Source organism: Stenella coeruleoalba (genome assembly GCF_951394435.1).
Source record: "Stenella coeruleoalba genome assembly, chromosome: 9".
Classification (NCBI taxonomy): domain Eukaryota; kingdom Metazoa; phylum Chordata; class Mammalia; order Artiodactyla; family Delphinidae; genus Stenella; species Stenella coeruleoalba.
Genome location: NC_137155.1, coordinates 43,669,330 through 43,692,402, shown reverse-complemented (window position 1 = coordinate 43,692,402; position 23,073 = coordinate 43,669,330). Strand labels below are relative to the sequence as shown.

General features: G+C 38.6%; 2 protein-coding genes across 8 annotated transcripts in view; one reads left to right on the top strand and one right to left on the bottom strand.

Moving 5' to 3' along the window:
- ICA1 (islet cell autoantigen 1) overlaps positions 1-15,362 on the bottom strand; it is a 180,637-nt gene extending 165,275 nt beyond the window's left edge. The window contains exons 1-2 of one of the 3 annotated variants that reach the window (XM_079932562.1): positions 15,234-15,362; positions 7,011-7,181 (exon numbers count right to left, since the gene is read on the bottom strand). The gene's annotated coding sequence lies outside the window, so the exon portion shown is untranslated. Of the gene's footprint in view, positions 1-7,010; positions 7,346-15,233 lie in introns of those variants that run through there. The other 2 variants (XM_079932563.1, XM_079932564.1) reach the window with 2 other exon arrangements.
- Positions 15,363-15,367: 5 nt separating this feature from the next.
- Positions 15,368-23,073, top strand: part of NXPH1 (neurexophilin 1) — a 412,148-nt gene continuing 404,442 nt past the window's right edge. For 3 of the 5 annotated variants that reach the window (XM_079932576.1, XM_079932572.1, XM_079932574.1), the window contains exons 1-2: positions 15,793-15,824; positions 16,543-16,673. The gene's annotated coding sequence lies outside the window, so the exon portion shown is untranslated. Of the gene's footprint in view, positions 15,435-15,792; positions 15,825-16,285; positions 16,674-23,073 lie in introns of those variants that run through there. The other 2 variants (XM_079932575.1, XM_079932573.1) reach the window with 2 other exon arrangements.

Here is a 23,073-nt window from a genome sequence, read left to right as displayed (position 1 = left end):
GCACAGAGGTGCTCAGAGGTGAGCACAGAGGTGATATTCAAGATCTGTAACAAGAAAGGCAATTGGAATCTATCACTGAAACTGGGGCTGAAGACCCCCTGTTGTGCCAGATGTTAACCCTTTTATTGCTGAATTGCAGGGAGTCAGAGATGTCTCTGAGGAAAGAACCAGATTGACTTGGGCAATGGTGGATATACTGGGGCAGGGGGCTTGGGACAGTGGCAATATTTTAGAAATGCTTAGGGTTGAATGAGTACATACTGGGTAATTTTGTTGTTCTCGTCTGACTAGATGGTGGGACTTAGAAGGATCAAGACTGGAGAACTGATGACAAGAAGGGGAGGATGGATGGACCTTTCAGAATGGGCCCATAGTGTGAGAACATCTGTGTTCATGTGAATGCTCACTAGGAGGCCTGCATTATTAAGAGGTTCTTAATAACCAGGAGAACAAAATGACTCCTTCTATGGGAGCCAGTCATCCTCCTTCTCCAGCTAGTCTATTGGTTCATGGATATAACAGCTATGATGGCCAGCATGGAGGTAATGCTTGGAGTCAACAACATAAATTTCCTTTCAACAAAACTGATTCATATACTGTTAGCAACAGTGACTAGCAATGTGCTTCTAGGGGACCTGATCTACTATCCTGTGGCACATAAATTATTTTGAGTTGGAAACGCCCTTTCATCATGGAGGAACAGCATTTATCATCACTGGAATAGTCTTTCTGGATTTGGATTCTCTTTCCCTGCTTACATGCCTCTAAAGCATCACAGGATTCCATACATGGCTTCTGACCAATGAACTCACTGCATCACAAAACAAGCAAGGCAATAGGCTACTAACTGCCTGGCCTTAACTGTATAGATATCCAATCACCCTGATGAAGCTAGACTTCATTGGAAACTTAGCCACAACACTATCTAAGAAGTAGTCCCTTGTGACATTGGTGTGCTCTGATGTAGGATGTAGAACATGAGCAGAACCAGTGACCAATATGTTTGATATTATTTTCATAGCCAGAAGGCAACCTAGGACCTAGAGGTGAAGACACCTCTTATACTACAGCTACTCTTTCACTTTCAGAGTTTTGGCTTTAATTCTTTAAAATTATTTCTTTAACTTTTTAGTGTAAGGAAATCAGTATTCATAGAAGGGATGCTTCATCTAAGGGTTAAAAAAAGTGTAGGTTTTATTGAATTGGGAGCTGAAACTACCACCTAGGTATGTTAGATTCTTTGTGCTATCAGGGCAAGGATCCTTGGCAAGCTGTGGTGTTGGCTGAAAGCCAGGAGAACTTGGAACAAGTTGAGAAGAAATCTATCTTATAAGTCAGCAGCATTCTTGTGCATGCCCACAGAATGGGGGACTTGCACCAGTATTTGCTTGCTAAGTGTGCTATTTATTCTCGTGTTTCCTTTTAAAATGATAATTAAAATAATTATTTTTTTCTTTTCTTTCCTCTTTCTTCCAGGGGTATATGTTATCTAAGTAGTGGTTGAATTTATCGTGTAGTCTATAGGCTGTAGAATACTGAGATGGGATTGTGACAGAATTGAAGAGGAATGGACACAAGCCAGAGGTCCTGGGCTCCACAGCCAATATCTCACCTCTGTGTGCAGTGGCTGTAAATGACTGTGGTTGTCTCCCATTGCTGTTGTGTGAGAATTGGTTGGATCGTGTGTTATGAGTGGGTTTTTTTTTTTGTTTTTTTTTTGTTTTGGATATAGGAAAAAAAGGTATGTATTAGAGAGAAAGAGAGAGACAGAGACAGAGAGAACGAATGAATGAATGAGTGTGTGTGTGTGTGTGTGTGTGTGTGTGTGTGTGTGTGTGTGTGTGTGTTCTGGGCAGCCAGAGGGCGGATTGTAGCAGATGGCTTTGGGGTAGCTGTATAGTCAACTGTGATTTCTCCTTTCTCAGAGAGATTATTTCTTTGCATATAGACATAGGCCCAGGAGATTTTATCTGTGCTATGTGATTCTGTCTACCTAGTCATAGATGTTTGTCTGGGAGTTTCCACTTGATTATGTTTGGCATCGCGATGATTAACATTTGGAATGGTGAGACAGAGAGTTGAAAAGCCATTTGATCCCAGTCACATTAGTGGCAAATTCTAGAGAGAGATCTATAAACTCATTGATGCCCTGGAAGCTCACCAATTCCTGTCCTTTTAAGCCTTTGTCCTTTACCCCTTTGTTGGATTTCATGAAATGCTCTGAAACCCCTCCCATAATCTTCCTTTGTTGTCTAAGTTAGCCAGTGTTGTTTTACGTTCTTCACAACCAAAGAATATTAGTTAGATAATACAGAAATAAAAGACTACCTATGTATGGGGTGGTCCTAGATGTGGTTGCTTAATTTTAATAAAAAATCATCAATTATTTGTGAAGAAGAAAACTATAAGAAGAAAGGAAGACTTCCAAGCAAATCTCTTTCTTCATGGGGTTACACTGACCTCTCTCTTCCCTTAATTCTGCGATGGAAAAAACTCAGCATTAATTATTGGAAAAATTGTATTTATTTTTCTAAAGTTAAAATTTGGATGTACAGAGGAGATGGCATGGGGAGGAATGAAAAACAGCATCTAGTGTAGCTGGTTTAGTGAGAGAACTGGGTCAGATGGACAAGAAGTAAAGATACAAAAACTTGGAGTAAAGGCAAACAGAGGATCAAAACAAGTGTAAATACATAAGCCGGATGAAGTCCTCCAGTGCTAGCTTCCTCATACCTGTACCATTTTACTAATCCCACTGCCACTGGGACACAAGTAGATGTTCTGGTGGTAGTGGATACAGGCTATAAAGAAACTTGCCAAATAAATAGAATTATAAATTGGTGGCTTTAGGTATATCATTAATGTCACCTTCTCCCTGTTTATTTTCATTCACTGGTCTTTCCAGCTTTCTCCTCAAGGAAATCTAATATCCTCTATTATATATTAATGAAGTAGTTCTCAAACTTTAGCAATCCTAACAATTACCTAGGGGGTGCTTGTTAAAATGCATATTCTGGGCTTGCCCCTCAGGGGTCCTAATTTATTAGGTTCAAGGTAGGACGCAGGAAGCCCTATTTTTTATAAGAACCAGGATTTTCAAATGCAATTAGTCATTGGTTGAGTGACCATGTGTAAATTATTTTCTAAACCAGAACACTTTTGAGAGTGAAGTGAGTTGCTACTAATAATTATTCTGGTAGGACAAGTGCAAACCAGCACTGTCTCATGGAAACCATGACATGGCCAGTAATTGATCACATTTGAGAAACACTGCTACGTGAAATTAAATTTCAGTCATAGCAACTCAGACAATTCACACTTAAACTAATTGTGGTTATAAAAGTCCTTGTTATATATGAGAAATTTTAGGCCTTAAGGAAAGGCAGATGGAAGTCCCTTTATTTTTCAGGTGGGAGATCGCCTGCCTGCTGTACCCCCAAAATTAATATAACCTTTGATTAGCTTGTTTTGCCAGTGATTTTGAGACAGTTCAAGCACTTTTAAATCACACAAAAAATCTCCTTTATTCTTCCCTCCTTTCATTCCTCCCTCCCTGCCTTCCTTCCCTCATCAATTTTTTTTTTTTTTTTTGTGGTACGTGGGCGTCTCACTGTTGTGGCCTCTCCCGTTGTGGAGCACAGGCTCCGGAAGCACAGGCTCAGTGGCCATGGCCCACGGGCCTAGCCGCTCCGCGGCATGAGGGATCTTCCTGGACAGGGGCACGAACCTGTATCCCCTGCATCGGCAGGAGGACTCTCAACCACTGCGCCACCAGGGAAGCCCCCTCACCAATTTTTTAAATCAAATATCCATTGAGGAATCCAGAAGACTGAGAAAGAGTCTGGGAGAATGCACCATGGACCCTCATTCCTCTTACTTTTCATAAAATGCAGAGACAGCCCAGCTCTTGAAACTGGTGCAATTTACTACTGTTTTGGATAGATGTTTAGCCAAGCATAACTAAAAATACAACAGAACCATGTATTTTACTTTAAAGCTAGTTTAGTAATTCAACCAGAAACACCTTAACCTTGAATGTTTAAAGGACGAGTTACCTCAAAGTATTTTTAAGCGATGTTAGACTGTAAATATGAAAATTTGTCTCTTTTGTCTGGCATGATGGTCATTGTGTTTAGAGTTATTCTTGTGGGTGAAGATTAGGTTTCACTTTGTTCTTTTCCAGTTAATTTTGGGTTTGCATTGCAGAAAACAGATCAAGTGTGTCAGAAAGTAAGCACCTGCTGGGGAGGAGGAGGGCATTAACTATTTCAGGCACTAATAAGAAATGGTACTTGATGCAGAAGTAAATTAGTCAATTACATTCACGGTGACAAGAACAAAATTAATGTTTCTTTAAAAGTTCCTGACCTTTTGAATTATTTTGCCCATAGAAAATGATCCACCTCCCCAATTTTTAAAGCTAAGAGTTGTAGTGAGCTTGGAAGAACTTCATGATTATTTTTTCTCTCCTTTATCAAAATAGAAAAGGGATTTACTTAGGAAGATAAAATCATCGTTATTTGATCTTTGTTAAGGCTGTGTCATCTTATAGATGTTTTTAAAGACTTGGAACATGAAGCGCTTTGATAGATACATATTTTTCTAAAAGTTATTTTTTTCTTTGACCTTTCATTTTTCATCTATAATTACTGGAAACACAATTTAAAAATCACAAGGTGAAATTCTTAATTTAGACTTAGCTTTCCTTAAGGAATTCAACAAGAAGCAAATGTCAACTCTAAATAACCCCTTTTTAAGGCATAGGCCATACTATTGTGTGTGTATTGTCTATAAAATAAATGTCATGTTCAGCTTCTGTTAACCCACATTATGCCAGGAAATTTCCTAATGGCTCTTTCAGACATTTTTTTCTTTCTGTAAATCTATTACTGTGAAACTAGTTCCTTCCTGACTTCCTATTATGTTTCTCTGCTATTGCATTATTGGTGTTTATTGTGCTGGAATAATCTGTCTTTATAAATTAATTTTGTCTTTTTGTCTTAATTTTTTTCAATGCTCTTGGTTTTTTTCAACTTACATTAGCATTTTTATTATTAATTCCTTTTTGAAGAGGCATTCATACTTAAATGAGATTTATTCTGTTTGCAAAATTTAATTAAAATTTCCTTCTTCCTCAATACATTAAACCTGTAATTGTTCTTGGATTTAATATTTTCTATTATTTCAAGTCAATAGTGGAGAATGAAAACATTCATACATTGACCCAAATGATTTTTCTCTATTTTCCTATCTTTCTAGCAGCTACTTGAACATTTTTTATCAACTTTGAGATCCCTTGAATATAAAAACATATTCTTCTATTTCCTCTATGTACAGAAAGTTTTTCTATAGTTCTTCATCTGTAAACTTACACATTCCACAGTTGTGTTATTTGTCTTCTCTGTGTCCATTCATTCAGCCAGACATTCATTGAGCACATATTAATAAGATACTGTTAGGTTATGTTTATTTGTTATTGTTTCTTTCCAATTGCAATTTTTTGGATTATATTTCTAATGCTGCTCACAAAAAGTATGCTTAAAGCAAACTCTCTTACTCTGATTTATTCTCTTATATAGTTAATTAAAGTGTAGTGTGTTTATAGATTTAAGAGCCATGACTACTAAACAGATACGCTAGTAGTTATGATAATTCTAAAACTGCCCAGTGAAATCATATAGATATATAGTGATGGTCTTTCTGCACATATAAAATTTCACTGAGATTTGCAAAAATTACAGAAAACTTGATGACCTTTACTGACACTAATTTTAGTTAAAATTGCAAATTAAAAACAAATTAATAAAAGCTGTAACTTAGTATCATTTACTATGATAGATTAAAAAAAGCTAGATAAAGATGAAAAATTATTGGCAGTCATGTTGAAATTATTCCAGTCACTAAAAATTAACCTTTTTCAAATTAAGTTTTGTTTTTAGATCTTTACAGGTTATTCTATGAGCAAAGAATCAGGAGAAATGGGAAATAACTTTAAAATGGACAGTTTGCTCAGCTGATTTAATTAATTGAAAGCCATTGCTATTAGCCAACTCTTTCCAGCCAGGCTTCGTAGAGCAGAAGGTACCTTATAGAGCAACTAAACTTTTTTTATAGAGCGACTTTTATTGGGCCCTTTTAATAAAGTCTATTTCGTTAGTTTAATTTCTATTAGAGGGAAAACACACACACATACATACATACACTAAAAGGTCACAATTAATTTCAAAATCTTGGGGTACAGGAACATCTAAACAAAATTCTAGTTCAGTTCAGCATCCCCCATTGAGCAGATATTTACAGAATGCTGGGGAATCAAGATGACTCACCTGAATCCTAAATAAGGATTAGGCCTTATTTATGCTAGATTTAAAGTGTGTGAAGCTCATTGGAAATACATGAAATCCTGTTGCCAGCTGAATAGGATGAGATACAATTCTGAACAGTGTTTAAACATTTGATGGTCTGTGTTTCAGCGTGCTCATTTTCTAAAACCTAGAGATGTGGCACAATCCAAGAGAAGCCCCAAGCTCTGCTCCTGCATCCCACCTTCTGCTCAGTTGGATCTCTTGCCAACCCTTCTTCTACTAGGAAGTTTCTCCTCAAAGTCTCCAACTACTGTCTCAACTAGGTTCATTCATCTTTGTAGTCACCGATGTTCCTAGGACTTAATATTTTATCTTTCAAAGTATACCTTCTTTCTGAGATTTATTTTTCACTTGCATTTCCTGCCTTTATTGTTGAAAGCATCTACAAAATTTATAGGTTAGATTTTTTTTTCTTGAGTTAGTTTTTTTCTCCCCAGAAGCTACAAGTTATAAAGTCACTTGCAACTGAGGCTAAATCATTTTTGTTTCTAATCCAACACCTAAAATAGTGTTCTAGCTCCCTACAGACTGTTGGTGTTAGTTTTCTTAGTTTGATCCATGTGGCTTTGAAGATTTTAAAGTGCCTGTGAATGTAAAAGTATCTAATATGAGCAGGATTAAACAAAATGTCCTGTGTATACTTACCGAGTGTGATGCTTAATGGTCTTACTCAGGAAGAATCACGGCATCTATAGCTCAACATCCTGGAGAATTTAGACTGTATTTAGGAAAGGCCACTTCTCACCAAATGGAGTTTAAAAATGTTGACAGGTGTCCCATTCTGAATCAGATAGTGTAATATTTTGAGCTTTTTTTCTGGAAAAAATTGGACATAAATATGACCTGATGTATATATCTGTCATTTTTACTCAAACGTGTTTTATTATGAAGTGACCTATTAGAATTTTTATATATCTACTCTTGAGATATTTGCTATTGATCCATTTCCATTGGCATTATGACTGGATGAACGTCTATACATGTGGACCTCGATGCAGAGCAGAACAAGCAGCAAGCGTTTTGATTGTAGCACCCATTATAGAATTTTCTCTTAATGAGGCTTATTTCTAGTTGGATATATTGGGATTATATTTGATGCTTGCTAAGTACACGGTAAATGATCATTTGAAAGAATGTGTGAATGAATGAACAAATGGACTTGAAAGTACAAAAATAAAGCAAATTCTATGCTCTGCCTTTAAGAACACTTTGCAGAGGTAGATAACTTAAATTACCCTCAGGAGTTGAATCTAGTATGGACAGGGATAAGACTTCATCAAAGCCAGAACAATGTATCTAGGGTGGGGGTGAGGTAATGAGAAATGTACAGTAAGTTATTGGGGACTTACTACGTACCCACATTATGCTACAAACTTCCATAGATGTTATCCTCTTTAAATCACAAAATACTACTATAAACAAGGTATTGTCTATAGGATTGTCTACAATCCTATAGACAAGTCTTGTTTTACAAGGGAGGACAGAGAGGCTCCAAAAGTTAGGTCACTACCCAAGATTATACAGCCTACAAGTGGTGCAACCTGGATTGAACTTCCAACACCACAACTAGTGATCTTATGACAGTGGCCTTGTCTGGATTATAATATTTTTCTCCTGAAACAAATGGAATCCCTACAGCTATAGGATGAGTTCAGGCATGAGAAGGAATGAAAAAAGAAATATGGCATAAGATTTCATTCATCAGGGAACTATAGGGATTTAGGAACACAAATTAGCCTAAAAGATATGAATTGCAGACTAATTCATCTTATGTAAGTATTAATTTATGACTTATTTATTCATCCAATAAATACTGATTTGTTATCCTCCAGCTGCTCACACCTGGCATGGGTCTTGGGTACCTCTCTGGTAGGATGTTGCATTTTATTTGGCTCTCCAAAGTGAAACCTATGTTTGCAGGTTCTGTCCTTGAATCCACCCACCAAAACTCAGATGGTAATTTGCCTCTTTATTGTAGCCAGGGGCTCCCAGTTAGTGAGAGAGGCTGATATAAAGGGGAGTGAAGAGCCAAAGGGTAATTTGTCTCCATTTCTGCTGATAAGGCCGGGAAAGCAAGTTTTCCTGAGGCTACGATAATCTGGAAAGCTGTCTCACTTATTACCCACAGCATCTGGAAGCTCTGTGGCTAAACTGCAAAGATAAGCTGATAAGTGTATTTTGCCCAATAACAGACACTGAACTATCTAATCTTCCTTTAGTATTAGAAGGTGGTCTGGGAACACCAGGTGTTAGAAACAGGTTTTATTGTCACTTGTCTGACGAGTTGCATGTGCACAAAGTGTACAGATGAAAAAACTAAACCAGATTAAAAATTAACCAGTTAATTGTGAGTATAACAGACATAAAGTGAGTTTTGAAAATGCCAAAGTGCTATAACATATTTGTTATTATGAGTCCTTTATGATGAACTTCAGTGGACTGGTTATGTCACAGTAGGTATTAAAATCTCACGAAGATTTTCTTATGGACAGCCAGGTGGTATAAGGTAATACTTCTCTAACTTTAATATTCATATGAGTCCCCTGGGGATCTTGTTAAAATCCAGGTTCTGATTCAACAGGTCTGGGATGAGGCTTGAGGTTTTGTGTTTCTACAAAACTCTCAGATGATATCGATGCGGCTGGTTCATGGACCACATTTTGAATAGCATGGGTGTAAAACTGAGGGCATTATCGTCCCTCAATTCATGAGAATTTATGAAACTTTTGTCCTAAAAATACATATATATATAATACTTATTATGTATATTATTATATACATTATGTTGTATATTAGTATATATTTATAATATGTAAGTATAAATATATATTATATATATAAAATATATATTTAAAAATATGTAATGTAGCTGGTGCAGGACTCATGGTATAACAGCAAATCATCAAATCATCTTTATTTTCTTCTTTCCTGCCCCAGTAATCACTGGGTGCTCCTGGATGAAAATTTCTCCAGACCCCATGACTTTTCTGCTCATGTTTAAGTAATAGATCTTCCTCCTGTCAATTAAGATCATGAACAAGGCTCAATTCAGTAATTAGATTTGGGGGCCCAAGATATTAACTAAGCTCTGACCTTAATTTAACAGGCAAACCTCCCTCGGCCCAGCAAGAGCCTGCTCCCTGGTAAGTCTGCTGGAAAGAGGCCCTCATTAGCCTTTATTTACTCATCTTGGGCCTTTAGGTTTAAAGCTGATCCTTTCCTCCTGGGGCACTTTTGTGGAGTCTTCATGATTACGTTTGCTGGTGACCTCCCTCCTGCAGTTCCCTTGTTGCTGGCTGACAGAGCCACTTGGATTCCAGGTGGCCACTTGCATCTCTTGCTTTGGACCTGAGGAATCTGGCCTCACCTCCAGCCTCTTGCTGGACGCCTATTGGGCCAGATTCTCTCTCATCAGCTGCCTACCTCTGGTCCACAAGGAAACACTCTCATGTCCTATACCCTGAAAACCTCTGGCAATGCAGATGGACCTGCCCCCAGAGCAGTTAGTCAACCATCCGTGGTCCTCTAGATTTCCTGGACAGAAGGCAGATGGCAGGCCTGGAGTCCCCAAAGTGCAGGGATGTACCACTCAGGGTCACCGAGGGGACCCATCTGAGTCCTTCTCAACAGAGTGAGGTGGTGAAGCCTATTAACTAGGCAACAGCTCTTTCCAAAGTGCTCTCTCTTCACAAATATCCCTCCTCCTTCCCTTTCTCAATCCTCTCATATTCTCAAAGTGGGTCAGAGGGTTTAGAAGTTATGGCATGGATTCTCAGAAATTTCCTTTGAAATTCTTTATATGGCAGTTTGGTACCTCACTTTTAAATCACTCTTGTTATTGTAATGGAATGTCAACAACCTAAGTTTAGCAAGCACAACATACCATGTAGTAGGTGTGATACACTTCCCCATTTGACAGGTGAAGAAACTGAAGCATAGAGAGATTAAGTAAAAAATGCTGTATGTGAAGCTAAAAATTTTTGCTCCTAAGTTTGTAACCTTAACTGCTATGCTGGGCCTGTAGTAGAAAATTTCCAAATATTTGAAGGCAATATAATGATACATCCAAAAGAGAATATTAAGAAGCAAGTGGTATGTCAGACCTGCAGAGTAAAATCTTTGGATAACATTTTTGGTTTTAGGTCTTATTTATTATTGCCTTAAAAGAGACATCCTTGGATGGCATTTCCTAAAGTGTGTTCCATAAAACATTAGGTCCATGGTTCCTTGAATCATTCAACACATCTACTGCATGCTACACAGGGAATTCTGTTCCTCTTGGGGACTTACAGCCTATTACCATGTTTCTAAGAAATCGGTAGAAAAGAAAAGTATGATTTAACCCCAAATTATTTGATATTGGATTTTTTTGTTTGACTTAAAAATTTTTTGTTGTAATACCAGTAACGTTCTTTGGAAGGTCCAAAGAATTGGCTCTTGGGAATTTTGTAATGGATTCATTGATTACTTCAGAGATGAGTGAAGGTGCATCTACTAATTATATTTTCTTTTTCCTTTGGCTGTAAAGAATGTTTAGTTTACAATCACCTTTTGCAGTAATTTGACAGACTTCCAAAAGCACATTTTAAACCAAACTTGGAACTAACCCCCTTTATAAATAACACTGAAAATAAAGCAGGAGTGTGTTAACATCAGTTTATGTAAGATGTAAGGTTTGGTGCAGTGGTCCTCAACCTTGTCTGCATATTAGAATCACCTGGGAAGCTTTTAAATATTTGAGGCTCAGGCCACTCTGGGTCAATTAAAGCAGGATCTCTGGAGGTAGGATCCAAGTACATATCTTAAGGTAGGCTCTGATTTGACCTTCCCACAGTCCATGTGAAAAATAACCTAGATACTTAGGTGAATTCAAACTACCTCTCTGAAAAGGAGATCAAATTATCTACCACCAACAGATTTAGTCTGCTGAAATAAAATGGTTAAAACATGTAAGATTTTCTTTCTTAAAAAAAACAAAACTAAACTAAATGCATACTACTTAACATTTCTACATCATGGCAATTATCTAGGATATTCCTTATTGAGGCTTTGTCATCTATGACCTTTTGTGTAAGACCCCTCTCCTCATTTGGCTCTCATTTGTCAATTTTATATTTCTAAACTGCACTCTACTGAAAATAAGGAAATTAGATCAATATAGTTATGTTAATGGAAGTAATATGCAACTCATTCGAAAGAGCATGGCAATATATATTTTCCTAAGCTCTACATTACTCAACTCATTGACCAGAAATGTGTTAATGATATAACGCTGTTGTTTTGAATGTCCGAGAGCTCCTGTGATGGCACCTCAGAGATAAAAAGCTACTTAATGTGCATGACACTGGAATGAATGACTGCACTGAATATATTTAAATTATCTTTAATGTCCTGTTTTTAGCAGCAAGTTTTATCCAAACTCATTAACTATTATTCCTAGGAAATAAATCAACTATGCATTTTTGTTCATCGCAGCTCCCACAATTCCTTGTTATTTTGTTTGAATAGTGAGCTTAATTTTGTTTGCCAAATAAAAGAAAAACAAAATCATAGAGCTATATATCATCAAAAAGTCTACAAATAATAAATGCTGGAGAGGGTGTAGAGAAGAGGGAACCCTCCTACACTGTTGGTGGGAATGTAAATTGGTGCTGCCACTATGGAGAACAGTATGGAGGTTCCTCAAAAAACTAAAAATAGAGCTACCACATGATCCAGTAATCTCACTCCTGTGCATATATCCCCAAAAGATGAAAACTCTAATTTGAAAAGATACATGTACCCCAATGTTCATAGCAGCACTATTTACAATAGCCAAGATATGGAAGCAAACTAAATGTCAATCAACAGATGAATGGATAAAGAAGATGTGGCACATATATACAATGGAATATTACCCAGCCATAAAAAGAATGAAATAATGCCATTTGCAGCAACATGGATGGACCTAGAGATTATCATACTAAGTGAAGTCAGACAGAGAAAGATAAACATCATATGATATCATTTATATGTGGAATCTAAAGAAATGATACAAATGAACTTATTTGCAAAACAGAAACAGACTCACAGACATAGGAAACAAATTTATGGTTATCAAATGGGAAAGTGGGGGGGGTGGAAGGGACAAATTAGGAGTATGGGATTAACAGATACAAACTGCTATACATAAAATAGATAAGCAGCAAGGATTTACTGTATAACACAGGGAACTATGGTCAATATCTTGTAACAGGCTGTAAAGGAAAATAATCTGAAAAAAATATATAACTGAATCACTTTGCTGTATATCTGAAACTAACACAATATTGTAAATCAACTATTCTTTTTCTTTTGTATTCCAAACTGTATTTATTATAATGGGTCAGAGAAGAAAAAAATACACCAAACAATTAATAATTGGCTGCCATTTTGTCTTACCTATTCACAAGCAACATAATAATCTTAACCGCACAATGATAGTAGAAGAAAATATAAATAGTGACTACAAAATTATATCCAAACACCACTTTGAAATCATTTTTCTTCAACAGAATCCCCCAAGGAACATTTAACTCTGCTATTAATGTACATAAAATGCTGCTGACATACTGCAAAATTCAGGTTAATTTAATACAGCCTGATGAGCCTTACTTCATGTTAAGATGATGTAATAATATGTTGCTAAATGAGTCTCCTCATATTACCTTCACAGCAATGGCATAACTGATGAGCCATTAAAAGGAAACTGGTGTAGCAGTATTACTGGAAACATTGATAGATCACTCTACAATTGAACTTTTTTTGGTTCAACACAGAGCATAGAAGCCAACATCTTTATTAACAATAGGTATGGGGGGAGGGATAAATTGGGAGATTGGGATTGACGTATACACACTACTATATATAAAATAGATACCCAATAAGGACCTACTGTATAGCACAGGGGACTCTACTCAGTGTAAATCAACTATTCTTCAATTAAGAAAATAATTTAAAAACTCCTAGAGCTCTAAGAAACACAATGCCAGAATTATGTGATTTAATAAGAACAAACCAGGAGTAAATTCTTGGGATTTTCTTCCATAAAAACTACATTGCACACATTTCTTTGCTTTCCCCTTTGGTCCTTGCCCTTGTCACGTATTGTTTCTTGGTTCTATTTTTAGTGGGAAAAACAATAATGATGGTTTCTATGTAATGAGGAACTTCCAAGATAACTTTAGGGAATAAAAAACTATTAGATGATTTCGCCCTGAGAAGGCAGTAGAAGTTGAGCAAATGGGAAGGAGGTGATAGAAATGTGAAAGAATTGCTTGTTGGGATATTTGAATGAAGGTGAGGATGCACAAGGAGTCTTGCTGGAGGGAAAATGGATTTGTGTAAATGGAAGACTACTTGCTGTTCTACGGAGAGATGTCAAAGGATTAGCAACAAGAGATATTAACATTTAATCTTTTTTATACTTACCAAAAAAATAGAGAAACTAAGGAATAAAGTAATCCTGGGTACACATATATGGTGAAAAAGTCATCTGCAAATTTCAGAAATATGAACTGCCTTCTACGGACTACTATTTAAATGTCACCTGCCTAAAATAATACATTTTAATTGGACTTTGATTGGCAAGTTCTTCACTACTTCCTTTCCTTTTGTGAAGATGTGTTTCAACTGTGCCTGTGCGTGGCATTTTAAAAAGGGAAACGGTGAATAAACACTATTACCTGGATCTGAGCTCCCTGACACAGACAACTGTTTCGATATAATTCTTCTTAGTTGTAGATTACTAGCCTGAAGGGCGTCGTTAAACTGGTTTCAGTTTTTTTAAAAAAATAAAAGTACAGGTAACAGCACTAGAAAGGGAATTTGAAGATGCTAGACTGAGTCCTAAAAAAAATTACTCTATGAATGCTAGGAACTAACTGGAGCCTCAGTTTTATCAGCTGTCCAGGCGAGATGCCATTTAATGTCTCTGAGGTCCAAAATTGTATGAATTGTATAAATTAGCCAGCCTAGAGCTAGGTAGAGCATAACTTGCTTAAACCAATGGTGACATCTGGTGGCTGGATGTGCTAATGACGGTTTCAGCTGCCTTCCAGCTTCCCGAGGGCTTGGTAAAGCTGTTTTTTAAAAATGGCTGCCTTTTCCATTTGATAATGTTCTGAGGGCCAGTTGGAAGTCTTACTGTTCAGATTTGGTCTCTCTAACTTATTGTTTATAATATGAGTTAAAATAATTATGATTAAGTAGGTGAATGAACAATGTGTTTTTTTTTTAGTGAATTTGATATTTTTTTCTTTTAAATAAAAAAAGCTCTAACTTCCTCTGGCTCTGGAGCTACCTCTCTGAAGCAGATTATGTTGCTGCCATGCAATTGCTTGCAGTGCAGGCTGTTAAAAGATAAACTGAGGCATATTAAAATTTTTAAGAGTTTATCTGAGGAAAAATAGATTCGAATTGATTGTCAGGTTTCTGCAGGGATAAACAGTAAATATTCCTGGTAGTACGGAACAACCTCTTGGATACAAAAGGCGTCCCAAAGAACGTGCAAAAGATACTACCCTCCCAAGATCCAGAGCCACTCCTGAAGATAACCATAAAAAAGACAATTCCCCTGAGAGCTGGCAACAGTCTGTGGGACTCTAGCAACCCACATTTTTGTCTGCCTGTATTTTGGGGGCCCCCCAACCTGACAGCTACCAACTCTAGTTCTCGGGACACAAAACGGATCAGACAAGAAGGCAATAGTTGTCTGCGGAAGAGACGGGATCCACAACCAATGGGTACCCGAAAGCAAATTCACAAGTCCCAATTCAAAATGTAATTCTTAATTTTTTTTTTTCCCTGTCAATCTGCATTTGGGAAGGAAGGGACAACGTGAAATTTTACCTTCCTCTCTCCACCAGGCACCACAGATAGAGAGATCTGAAGAGCTGACTTTGGTGAGAATTCTCACCCCTTGCTCACTTCTGCCAGTCTTCCCAGGATTCTGTGTGCAGGTTCTGCAGCGAGTGGGGTGTCCCAGCGGCTCTTACTCTGGTCATGAGAAACTGCTGAGGAGGAAAAATAATTTTCGCTCTACCCATTATGGTGAGTGCTTGGCTGAGACCCTTTTTCTCCAGGGCACCCCGTAGTAATGGATAAGCTTATCCAGGGTTAAAGTTCTCCACTGTGGCCAATTCAAGATTATTTTCGGTAAGGTTAACTTGCTTGTTCAGCCTTGAAGCAAAATTTTGTTCCCTTGAGGCCTCACACTGGACCTAGTCCGGCTTAAGTTGGACCGGGATCCGGTCTGGTTTCCAGGTCGGACCCAGGCTGACCCCAGACACGGTCTGGTTTCCAAGTCGGACCCAGGCTGACCCCAGACACGGTCTGGTTTCTAAGTCGGAAGCCGTTGGACTCCAGCCGGCTTCCGGACCCAGCCCGGAAAAAGAGCCGCTCAAAGAAAGTTTGAAAGCTCGCGATACAAAAGCTGCTGAGGTAGGAATGAGGAGGGCTTCACCCACCACCAGTAAGAAAGCGGCGAGCTCAAGGGGCTCACAGGCACAGTCACCTGCTTGCTTCTTGCTCCAGAGGGTCCTCGGGGGTCTCCTCTGGTACCCTTTTCTGAAACCAGGACTGTTAAAAGATAAACTGAGGCATATGTGGCCTCTCCCGTTGCGGAGTACGGGCTCCGGACGCGCAGGCTCAGCGGCCATGGCTCACGGGCCTAGCCGCTCCGCGGCACGTGGGATCCTCCCGGACCGGGGCTGCATCGGCAGGCAGACTCTCAACCACTGCGCCACCAGGGAAGCCCATAACATGCTGAGAGGTTTTTTGAGCAAAAATCGATTTGAATCAGTCAGCATTCCATCTAGCGGATAGAAGGGGGCTCCGAGGATCTATACAAAATGAGATTTTTATAAGCAGAAGGGAGCAGGAACAAGGACATTTACTAGGCAACAAAGTGGTTGGTCATTGCAAGGTCACTTCCCTTTAAGGATTGGCGGGGGTCTGTCAGGCAGATTACCTACTCAGTGCTGATAGGTGATTCCTGATTGACTGGTTTTAGACTCCATTTCTGGGAGAACTGAAACTAATTAATTTATGTTTTGGTTTGGCGACGTGGGGTTTAACGTAAGTGACTCCATTTGGGGCCTGTTGTGTTGTTTTTACAAGATATAAATTTAAAAATAAATTAACTTATTTATTCTCTCAGTGTGAACCAGGAGGGATTAAGAAATAAAAAGCACATCTCTTGACTACTGAAGCCTCTGGTTTAGAACCTGTGCAACTGACAACACAGTGGCCTGGATTTGGGCTCCCTTTTGAAATATAGACAGCAGCAGGGTAAGTCTTGATTTTCACTTTGTCATTATTTCCTGGTTTGCCTTTCATGGTGGTGAGGTCCTTACCCTTGCCTTCTGAATCCCCACTCCTCTCAGACAACCCTTAGCTTCTACACATGGTTGAATGAATGAGCACTTACTTAGGCTTACTATTTTTCCCTACATTTAATATTCACAACTTGTGATTTGTAAAATCTTGATATTCCCTTTAGTGCAGAGTGATAGCACCTCCAGCTTAGTCCTTTTCCAAACTATCTGGCTGACTTAGAATTCCCACATTTCCCAGTCTCTGCCATAGTGCTGAATTTTATCTTTTTTCATAGCATTTAACATTATTTGCAATGATAATCTTTATTAATCTGTCTATAGCTATTTTTTCCCCCTATGAAGTATGATGAGAAACCTAAGTGTCAGCATATTTAAGACAATTTCCCTGAAACCCGAGTAAGGGGCAAAGTGAGGAACCTAAACCAGGCTTTTAGGCTTCCTAGTTTGGGGTCTTTACCATACACCCAAACTGCCTTAATTCCTGGAAGGGTGAGACTCTCCTTATCCAAGTTTCTGGACAAGAAAGTGGATCCAACCAGAGAGAATGTGGAGAGGGATGCCTCTCTCTGCTTTGTATCCTTGTCCACTGTGGCTTATCAGTCAGGAAGTGGAGTCATAGGCAGGTACATACTCAATTTAGTTTCCCCAGAAACACTGACAGGTGGTGCAAACAGAAATCTGAATTATTTATAAATGACTGTAGGAAAATATTAACTTTGGGAACTCTTACCATTTTATGCTTGATTCATTTATAGTCTACTATTTAGAGCTGCGGTTGGCTTTACTATCATTTATTCTTTCGTACATTGAGTCAGTGAGCCTTGATTCAGCAGCTACTACGAGGATAAACCAGATTAGGTTATCTTCTTAAGCATTTAAGAGTCAAAGTAAAAAAAAAAAAAAAGAGTCAAAGTAAATTTGATTGACTTACAGTTGTATTTTAGATATATTGCCCCCTCATTCATGTTCCCCTATATACGCTAGAGGGAGGATGAATTCTGGAACACACAACAGTGACATAGAGGATGGTCTGTTATATCTCTCCCCATATTCTAGGGTATGTATATGCCAGCACCTAATAGTCCTTGTCACATGGCAGATGGTCAATATATACTTGTTAACCGACTATCTGAATGAATATGATGATACCACCTTTCTGCTTGAAATCCTCTAAGGGCCTCCTATTGTACATACAGTGAAGTCCTCTCTTTGACTCTGACCTTCAAGCCCTGCTTACCTTTCTAACCTCACTTATGCAGCCCCATCTGCACTAGTCTTTTTACACTCTCTCCTATCCAAGGACTTTGGCACATGTTTTCCCTCTGCCTGGAATGCTTTCTTCTGTTCTTCTTCAGGTCCCAGGTCAAATGTCCTGTTCTCAGAATGGCCTTCCTTGACCTCACTATTTAAGCATGCTCCCTTACCTTTCTCCATTTCAGCAACTTGTTTGTAACCTTTGGAGCATTTATTTCAATTTTCAATTTTCACCTCTTTCACTGTCATTCCTAGGTCTAAAACCCCATCATCTCAGGCCTGGACTATTCCTGCCCTCCTACATTTTGTCCTCCACATCGCAACCAGAGTGAATTTTTAAAATAAATAAGATAGATCGTCCTAGTTACAATCCTGGCTCTGCTCTATACAAGCATGTGTGACGAAATGTGATGAAATGTCTCTGGGCCTCCGTTTCCTTATTTGTAAAATAGGGTTAGTACAGTTGACCCTTGAACAACACAGGTTTGAACTGTGAGGGTCCACTTACATGCGGATTTTTTTCAGTAAATAAATTTAACAGCTGGTTGAATCTGCAGATGTGGAACCTTGGATATGGAGGGCTGACCGTGAAGTTACACGTGGATTTTTGATTGCGTGGGGCATCTGCACTCCTAGCCCCTGCGTTGTTCAAGAGTCAGCTGTAGCAACACCTCTTTCATAAGCTTGTTGAATGATTAAATGAGTACATATTTGTAAAGCACTTAGAACAGTGCAAGTTCATAGTCAGTGCTATATTTTAGCTTTTAACATATAATAACTGAAACTCCCGTTACTTCTCATTATACTCTAAGTAAAATCCAGACTTCTTAACCACAAGTCTCTGAGGCTCTACATTATCTTGTTTTCTTGCTTCTCTCTTCAAACTGACTGCTTACGACTCTTCTCCTTGCTCCCTGTTCACCCACATTGACCTTTTCTTCCAGGCTTCTGGTCTTAAAACCTGCTTTACTAAAGCTGAGAATGCTCATCCTCTAGATCTTAGTGTAGTTCTCTCCTCACCAATTCAGGCTCTTCTGAGAAACCTTTCCTGAACACCTTATCCCTCCCCCTCCCCCTCTCGTTCTTTATTTCTGCATCCCTATTGTCTTTTCCATAACAGTTGTCATAACCTGCAGTTATCTTATATCAATATATTGATCTATGTACTTGTTTTTTCCAGTCTCCCACACTCTCAAGTTATCTCTATGATATCAAGCGCTTTGTCTGCCTGGTTTACCTTTGTATCCCCAGGATATAAAACAGTGCCTATATAAAACAGTGCCTGGCATCTAGTAGGTGCTCCATAAATATTTGTTGGATAAATTGCAAAACAGTCTTACAAGTGTACTTTACCATTGGTGGAATTATTGCCATTTCTACCATTTCATACTTCTTGGTTAAGACATAAAATCTATGGTATAATTTAATCTCCTTAAATCAACTATAAGCATTTGGCTGGGATTAAGCAAATTCCAAATTTACATGATTAGAGTACAAGGAATTGTTTTGACCTCTCATAATTGTATGTTTCAAAGCTTTTTTTTGTGTTTTCAGTGCCTGGAGTTATTTAAATAGGTCTGCATTGTGATATTTTTTAGTCAATACCATTTTCATTAAATCTTTTTGTAAAAACGCTATCTCTGATCTTTCCTGATAGATGGAATTTAAATTCTTTGGAATAGTTGAAGAAGATAAAGAAAGAAGGCAGTAAGGCTGGGGTGTTCTCTCGAGACTCCATAGCCTAATGTGCTTTGAGGAATGTATATTCTGATTCATGGCACATTTTACCAGTTTGGTAAAAATGGAGTATAGTGATAGCTCACTGCAGTGTTATATACAAAGTATAATTGAGAGCTCTAAGAAAACCATTAGAAATCCAACTGAGGATTTCTTGTGTGTCTAAAACTGAGAATAGGAAATCTGCTTTGCCCTGATACCCTCCCTCACTTCCCTCATTTCTGGGGTCTTATAGACACCTAATCAAGTAAGCTGGCCTAACAAGAAGGAAGCATTGCAAAAAAGCAAAGGAGTTCAGTCTGTCTTCTATGCCTAATAGAACAATCTGCCATTATTAAACAACTAAAGAAATTTAAATAAAAGCAGATGATTATGCAATGTGCAGATCATTCAAGATATAGGTGAATATCAGAGAATGAGAGAAATTCCATTTAGAATCTTTGACGTCCCTTTCTAAGATCTGCAAATGTAGCAAACATATGAGTCCTTAAAGATAGAATGTAACTTCAGCCCATCCCTCAGTTCGTTCCTGGGCCCACCTTGTCTTCAACATCAGTTCCTGGAATCTCAAAGAGGGAGTGAAGCTCACCACTTGGTAGAAGATGAAAGGTGGAAATCTGATGGTTTGTTTTTAGGTAGTGTCATAGTGTTCTTGCTTCAAAGTGTTCCTTCAGATGGGTCTCATCATATTATCTTGGCATCGAAATGGCTGCATCAAAGCGGCTTTATGAACAGATCATACACTTAAAATAGAAGACAGGCACATTACCTCAACACGAGTAGTTGTTACACTATCTGCCTTTCTGAATATGCTTCACCGACATCCACACTAATTAAATGAAGTCGATTAGAACTCAGCAATGACGTAATTCCATGTCTAGCACGTCAAGAGCTGCTTGTTTATACCAGTTATCAGAATAGGGTTACCAAACTGTAGAAGTAATTTAGGTGGTACTTTCTAAACAATGTGGATCAATTTAAAGTGGATTCACTGTGGTAAGTGACTCATGGTGGAATAGTGAGATCAAACCTATAATAATGTTTATAAAAGGAAGAGAATGTGAGAAGAGTGAAATATCTTAAGTTATAAAAATTCTTCAGATGAATAGATTTAGTTAACTATTTATTGAGTGCCTACTATGTACCAGGCAGTGGGGGTACAGCAGTGGACAAAATGGACCAAAAAATTCCCTACCTTCATGGAGCTGTCATTTGTGAGGGAAGGTGAATAAAAATATTAAAAGTTAAATGTGTACTATGTCAGAAAGTGATAAGTGCTATGAAGAAAAACATCACAAGAAAGGGGAACATTTCACTTCTAATCTGTCACTAAATTCTGATGGTTTTACTTTCGAAATATATTCAGAAACCAACCACTTCCACCACTTCCACTACTCAGCTCAATCCACCAGTGTATCGAGGGCGGAATAATGCAGTAGCCTCCAGATTGGCCATCCTGCTTTAACTTGGCCCCTTTCCACTTATTCTTTTTTTTTTGGCTGCACCATGCGGCATGAGGGACCTTAATTCTCAGACCAGAGATCAAACCCTGCACTCCCTACCTTGGAAGCATGGAGCCTTAACCACTGGACTACCAGGAAGTCCCCCTTTCCATTTATTCTTAATACAGCTCCCCGAGTCATCCTGCTAAAAAGAAGTCAGGCAGTTTCACTTGTCTCCTCTAAACTCTCCAGTGGTCACCCAGAGAAAAGCTCAAGTCTTTAATATGGGCTTGGCCAAAAAGTTCGTTCGGTTTTTCCATAAGATTTTATGGAAAAACCCAAACGAACTTTTTGGCCAACCCAATAGTAGCCTCAAGGCCTGGCATTGTCTGGCCTTTGTTTGCCCTTTGTTCTCATCTCTTATAGCCCTGCTGGCCTGATTGCTTTTCCTTGAATACCCGGTATCTCCTGCCTCAGGGCCTTTGCTCTTGCCCTTCCTTTGCCTAGAAATCATCTCTTTTACTCTTTTCGCTTTGCTGTCACCTGCTTTCGAATCAACTCTGGCATCTGCCTGGGGCTGTGCTGATGGTTATTTCACAAAGCAGAACAAGCAGGGAGTTTGACCCTGATTATTACCTTTCACCTGTTTTGCTTGTCACACTGTCAAGCACCTGTGCCTCATTAAAAGGGTGATAGCACATGTTACCTCTTGTCTGTTCATCCCTCCCATGCAGTTACTCAACTACCAATTTTCTCATTTCACCCTCACCCTGTTCATTGGACCTATGCTCTTATCTTCCTGGATTATGCCCTTGGTCCATTAGCACTAGGACCCTGCCTGTCTGTCCTGGTGATGCATGTTTGAACTGCCTTGGGAATGCACCTTCCTTCTGACTTAGATCCAAGGAACTTTTCTAGCTGAAGGCTGTCACCAGCCTCATCCATGCCTCCTCATAGCAGGCAGAGTTTGGACATCATGAGCTTAAGAAGGCAACTTCCATTTTAATGTGAGTAATAAATAGAAAAATGTTGTCTGACAAAATTTTACCTTAGAGCTGGTAATGGCCCTTAGGGTGGAGTGGAAGTTCTTTATGCAGCTCTTTACTGAAGAGGAGGGAATGTTATTTTTATTGGCTATTTAGATTATTAATTATACCATCAATTGGTAGAGTTATTAATAGGTGTGCTCTCTGCAGAGATCTGTACTTTTCTTGTCTATCCTTGCTCCACATTGCAGCAGTGATAAATCCTGTTATCTTTCATGCTTTTTGGTCTTTTCATGTTGCTTGTCTTTGGGTGGTAAGATTAAAGATTCAGGTATGGCCTTGGAGGAGGGAAGAGAACATAGTCCAACTAGCTTTCCAGAGTCTTCTGCTAACAGACAGCAGAATATATGTGTGTGTGTGTGTGTGTGTGTGTGTGTGTGTGTATACACACACGTTTTAAAATATATACAGTATTTAAATGAGACTATAGACACTCTCTCTCTCCCTCTCCCTCTCTCTCTCTCTCTCTCTCTCTCTCTCTCTCTCTCTCTCTCTATATATATATATATATATATATATATATATATAGACTCTGGGGTGATTTGATTCTTCCTAGTTCCCCATAATTTATAACATAGCATCTCAATTCCTGTTTTATTTCTAACAGTCAGTATTCCAGTTATCTACTACTGTATAACAAACCATCCAAAACCTTAGTGCCATAAAGCTAAAACCAGTTTTTTACATACATGAAATTTGTTGTTAGGAGTTTGCACAGCACACAGTAGGGATGGCTTGTCTCTGTTCTATAATGTCTGAGACCCTAGCTGGGAAGAAATGAGTGGCTGGGGGTGACTGAATGGCTGGGGGCTGGGAATCATCTGGAGGCTTCTTCCTCCACATGTTGGTACCTGGTTTGGGCTGATTTGAAGGC